This window comes from Columba livia, chromosome 1, assembly GCF_036013475.1.
Source record: "Columba livia isolate bColLiv1 breed racing homer chromosome 1, bColLiv1.pat.W.v2, whole genome shotgun sequence".
Lineage (NCBI taxonomy): Eukaryota > Metazoa > Chordata > Aves > Columbiformes > Columbidae > Columba > Columba livia.
Window position 1 is genome coordinate 29,042,350 of NC_088602.1, and position 6,558 is coordinate 29,048,907.

Here is a 6,558-nt window from a genome sequence, read left to right on the forward strand (position 1 = left end):
CTGAGTGCTAGAAGGTATGCAATACTGTGCTTCACAAGGCAGACAATGAAGGCATACCCCCAAAACAGCCTTGGCCCCCTGACTACCTCTGGGATACATCCAACTAGTATACATCTGTATTAGCAAGTAATGTGGACCAATCTGATCTGATTAGTTGGTGCTGAGCACCTGAATTACATTCACACATTTCCACAGGATTTTTTTCAGCTTAATTCCAGCCTGGGTCTGTGGACTGAGGTCCTCATGAACACTCGGAACGCATCAGGTGCACTTCTGGCACCTGTCTTCTGTTTTCATGCCACCTGCATCCACTTCATGTCCTCACCACTGCTGGGTAAACCAAAACGTGGTAAGTGAGGATGATCTGGAAATTCAGTCCAAAGGCATGAGCTTGATCCACACCAGAACATGAAAGTGGATGTGCTCAGGAGGTGGCTGACGGAAAGGGAGCTGGTGTGACTTTCCCAAGGCTGAGAGCTGGAGCCTGCCCCGCAGCATGCCATCCCAGCACCCTCCTCTCAAACCAGCTTCCTGCTGGTGCCAAGCCTCTGCCTACAGAGTGCACCTGGGAGTGCACCAGCTCTCCAGTCTCCACATCTGCATGTGCTATGAACTTCTCGATGAGTGTAGACACACTTCTTTTACCGCTCTCCTGACTTCACTTGGCTCAGTCAGGTGTTTTACCTCCTGCTGTTCGTTTTACCAACACCTGAAATGACAGGGATACTAAGCTAACGTTGTGACATTTGAACTGTGTTCTCAGTGTAAAGAGAGAGAATAATTGAGTGTTGTTGCTAAATCCGCAATTGTCTAAAGACCCGTTCTAACGTTCTTTCCTTAGCCAGGGGCCTCAGTTTTAATGAAACAGTAATAAAGGTGTCAAAATTAGTCAAGCACTGGGATTAGAAACAGGTAGAAAGTTCTTGGCATTAAAATGACTGTGGAAAAACTTCTGTTTCACACATGTAAACAGTTCCTCAGTTAAAACTGGCTTTGTAAACCTAGGAAGAAGAAAACAAGGATGCATTTATTCATGTAATTTATATCTTCCACGGTATATGCCAAGGTCCCCAAGTCAGTGTTTGCCTTACTAATGGCATCTCTACAGCAGTTCATTTACTTCCCTTATATGGCCTTTACATGCACTCCCTGAGCTGCTGCCATTCTGCATTCCCTCCTGGAAACTGTGTGCTGAATTCTGCATCTCTCATGAAGCATCTTATCTTGCCAACTGTCTCTGAATGCCCCCACAAGCTGGTTGCATGACTTAGTCACTTGTAGGGAAATCAGCTTTGTTTCACAATCCATTTTCTGTCTGAGAAGGAGTTTCGTTTTGATTAGAGACAAATTAAACACATTGTGTGTATAAGTTAACATCTAAATTCTTATTCTATTTTTCCCTAATGTTTACAACTCAACATGCTTCAACTGTATCAACATTTGCTGCTCCTTTCAGGGAACATTGTGCTTACAGAATTTTTACTGGAAAAGCTAGTTCAGACATTTCAGTCCATGTCTAACTTGTCTGAAAGAAAATGGGAGTTATTATATGGTGCTTCAGGATCCACAGTCTCTCTTGTAACCACCAAAGCAGAGAGACCTCCTCAGAGAAGAGCGATAACAAAAGCCCTGGTCCCCAGGGCCTTGTCTATACTGAAATAGCAGCTGGTTTTAAATTTGGTTCTGGTGTTTTGAAATGTAAGAGAATTCACTTTTGAGAAAGCTTCAGAGTTGGTTGAGGGAACCTGAGCTGTGGATTCCCCACTGCTGGAACCACTGGAAGTCAGACTGGATCAAACGCCCACAAATACACTGTCAGAAAACCACCTTAGCAGGGAGATGGGAAAATATGCTTATAGATTTTACCGTTTCTCTTCTCCCTGATCCATTAACTAAGTTGCTGTTACAGCTGGGGCCCTACAGACTTGATGGAGCTAATCAGCACAGCAGAATAAAGAGAGAAGATCCTGTCACTGTACCTAAATCGGTTCTGGCTGATATACACATCACAGGCTCAGCCACAGATTCTTTCATTACAGCATATCCTGTGAGACAAACCACTGACATACAAGATGCTATAGGGGAGTACATATGTTCCTGAACCCTGAGGAAAATGAAGCGGCCAGTGAACCTCCATCTCATTCTTCAGCCTTTGACAAGAAAAAGAAACAAGATGTTTTTATCTTGCAGGCCACCATCTGGTTTTCTTTTGTGTGGTCTGCAGGAGAGTGATCACGCCAACATGGTTCCGAGCATCTTACAAAACTGGATCTTCAGGTCATGTCTGTACTTGATTTTAAATGAAAAAGAAAGGTGTAGGCACAACAATAGACTTGAGGCTATGTACTGGGAGCAACAGAAAGTCAACCCAATTATTCAAATACAGTCGCTAAAAACCAAACAGACAAGTAGTGTTAGGGAAATTGTCTGATAATTAATAGATTTGCCTGAAAGTGTGTGCAATCCAAAGCAGCAAGGAAAAAAAAATCAACTGAACAAGCATAAAAAAGAGAACCCCAAGTCTAACACCTGCAGATTCCTCAGAGGAAGGTAAGAAAGCAAATTCAAGTCACTAGAACCTAATATATCCGTATGGTGTCTCTTCCAAGAAAAACACATTGCACATTTTCAAATGTGGGTGGAACTAGACTCCACAGATTTTGGACTATCATATTTGAACCAAATCCTGGCCTAAAAACTTAGCTCTAAACAAAACAATTTGTCTCCAGTCCCATTCCGATATTGTATTATGATTAGTATTTATTTTTATGGTGGTTCTCATGGTGGCAGATTTTACACATGCTATTACTCATTTTTCATGAACAGAACTTAACGCATTTTTGAAGGATTCTGGATATAATGCTGTTGTTGCTAACATCTGTCTTTTAATCTCTGGGCACATACAAAAAACATGTCAATGAAAATTAAAAAAGGGAAGCATCCTTTATTATTTACCATAAACCCTCCTTATGTTGTTTCATCTTTATAAAGTTATTACTTATCATCTATTATATAAAAGCTACCAGGTGGTCCGCATTTTGCAAGGCTCTAAAATAGTAGCTACAGCAAATCAAGCTACTGATTATCTCTTCTGTGTCCTGTTGCTGACAAGCCTGGTGGCTGTGGGAGAGGCCAGAGAGGTTTGTTCTGCACCAGCCGTGCGGCTGGAGGGAGGAATGAATGCCTGCTCTGCCCTCGCAAACACCACCAAGGTGACAGAGCTCTGGGATGACAGGTCCCAGACCCATTGTCCTCCTTCGACAGGGAATTAATTGGCTTAGTCCCGCACAAGTTTAGGAAAAACATGTAGATTATTTCAATCTTAAATTTCCATGGTTCCAAAGCAGACTTAGAAAAATAAGGAATGCCTGGATGATGAGGGAGCAATATCCCAGTTAGAAATGCTCAGCTCCCGGCAGTTTGTTTTCTGTCCATATAGACCCAATACAAATAATTTAATCATAGGTCCTTATTTACCAGGGGAACTTCTTTCTGTCATTCCTAGATCCTGGTAAAGATGTGGGGAATGTACAAAGCACAGGTCTTGCCACAGTGTTCTCCTGCACTTTGTGACATGCGTGTTTGGAGATGTTTAACGCCGCATGCAACACTAGGAAGATTTTTCTTTTCCATGTAAAGCCGCAGTCCGGCATCTGCTTTCCGCTGCGAGTCTTATTGCAACGGCAGGGCCAGGACGGCGCTGGTGCCCGGGCAGCCCCGGCGGCGGAGCCTGCGCTGCGCTGCTCGACAGTGACACTCGCTGGGCGACCGGGAGGGGGACAGGCCGGGCTGCGAGCACAGGGAGGCCTCACACCGCCCAGGGTCCTGTGGAGACGGCCCTGGTTTAGTCCTTGCCCCCCCGAAGGATTTCATGAGAGCTGTGGATGGAGAACAGCGTGGGATGCTGCAGACAGAGAAGGGCGTGTGCGTGGAAAGTGGGGGCAGAGACCACAGCGCGTTTCACAGAATCACAGAATGTTAGGGATTGGAAGGGGCCTCGAAAGATCATCTAGTCCAATCCCCCTGCCGGAGCAGGAACACCCAGATGAGGCTACACAGGAATGTGTCCAGGCAGGTTTTGAATGTTTCCAGAGAAGGAGACTCCACAACCTCCCTGGGCAGCCTGTTCCAGTGCTCTGTTACCATCACTGAGAAGAAGTTTCTCCTCACATTTAAGTGGAACCTCCAGTGTTCCAGTTGGTACCCATTACCCCTTGTCTTATCGTTGGTTGTCACCAAGAAGAGCCTGGATCCATCCTCATCACACTCACCTTTTACATATTTATAAGCATTAATGAGGTCACTCCTCCGTCTCCTCCAAACTAAAGAGATCCAGCTCCCTCAGCCTTTCCTCATATCAGAGATGTTCCACTCCCTTGATCATCTTTGTTGCCCTGCACTAGACTCTCTCCAGCAGTCCCCTGTCCTTCTGGAACTGAGGGGCCCAGAACTGGACACAATATTCCAGATGTGGTCTCACCAGGGCAGAGTAGAGGGGAAGGAGAACCTCTCTCGACTTACTAACCAGGATGCCATTGGCCTTCTTGGCCACAAGGGCACAGTGCTGGCTCATGGTCATCCTGCATTTCTGTTCTCCACAAAATCTGTGTGACTTGTAACCACGCTGTGCCACTATCTTCAGGTTCATGAGGTGCATTTGAAGAACACGCAACAGTGACTTCAGTGGCACAGGTTGCATAAAATGTGTGCAAGGCACTGTTGTCTTCCTCCCCCCAGGCCTTTTGCTGCAGAACTGGAGCTGAGCTGCCTCTCCTTCTGAGCTCTACTGATCATTTGCATCTAAGTCACCATATTAGATCACATTCCGGAGGATGAGGCTAATGATTTCTCAGGGTTTTAGAAAGGAAAGCTGAAAATCCTCTTCTTGGGGACAAAGGCCAATTCATTTTACAAGTGGAAGTTCATTTCCTCCCCATCATACCCTGAGGTTCATACAGATCTCAGGCACTCTGGGAAGCTGGAACCTCTGAAATCTCACATGGCTACGTTCACAGAAAAAAATATATCACCCAATCTGTGAGCCAAAAAATACCCTCTTTTCAGTGTGTCAGCTTCTGAAACATGGGGGATGTTCTCAGCAGAGGAAGAACCAAGTTCATTTTTGTAAAGCTTTCTAAAAGACTTTTGAATAGAAAATCTGCCACATACATAGCATTCATGTACCTGTATGTGTATGCATTTAGGTGTTATACATATATACCTATACGTCCACGTATTAAAAGTACTGCACAAGGAGCACTTGAGATCCAGATTCATTCTGCATCACTGCAGAGCGCAGGTTACCTGCCTGGCACTGGGCATGGGGAGGGATGACAGGCACCTATTCAGCCACAGCAGGTTCATCATGTTCTGGCTATGCCTTGTGCTCACAGGGAAGCTGCAGCAAGCTGAAGAGAGGTCTATCTTGGTCTCTGTTTCTACGTTAATCTTTGGCTTTGGCCTGTGTTATCCTTCCAAATTACAAGTTGTTCTTCCTATGTCATTCAAATGCATCGTTTCTTGTTCCCACCAAAAGGTGTAAGAAGAGCTCTTAACTGCATGTAAAAGGGCTCTCTCTATATGTTGTGTTGTAGCAAAATAACCTAGTTATAGATCATTCTTCTGCAATATAACTGCATATTTCAATATTCCTTTCCTGATGAAAAAGCTAATTAGCAAGGTCGTTACAGTTGCCACTTATAAGGGGGAAGATAGTAATTCCATTGATGTGCTCACGGGAACTTCATTTATATTACCTCTTAACCTTTACAAGGATATTATCATTTCAATAATTAATTGCTTTTTGCCATTTAATTTGCAGCTTACCATTTTCCATGGAAATTACCCATTAAACTCAGGACTCTTTTTTTCTAAAAATACAATACAATACAATAAAATCCTTCACTCAAATATACACCACAAGCTGTCCTTAGAGAGGGCAGATATTTGTTAAGCCACTTCCATGTTTATCTAAGTAGAGAGGACTCTGTGGTGAATATTAAAGAACTGCCCATCACTTAGGCCTTTAACCATCTGGAGGAAAATAAGGCCGAATGGGGCTGAGGCAGTGATGAGGAAGGAATAAATTCTTATTCTCTTTCTCCAAATTCAGGAAAGCAACACTTCCTTCCTCTCTGATTGGTGCAATGAGAGTTGTCTTTACTCTTTCTTTGCAACCACCTTGTTTCTTCAGCCAAAGTTAATTTACAGTGCAATACCCATCCATGAATGCTGCTTCTGTTAACTTCAGTAACTGAAAAAAAGAAAAGAACTTTGGCTCAGCCTTATAAAACACAGAAGCTCTGGCCAAGCACTTAAGCACATCTTCAGGCCAGTGCCCGGTGCTTTGGAGAATGGAGCTCAACGCACGTATTCCTGCTCACATTCAAGTCTCTAGTAAAACAACTATTCATTTAAATGAATCAGACAGAAGCAGATATCCCCGTGGTGGTGTGCTGGCATAATATCTCTGCTACTGATAATAGAAATTGTGTCAAAATCTCATCATGCTGAAAGAAAATTGGATTAATATTGATATCTGAGAAGTTGAGTAATGCA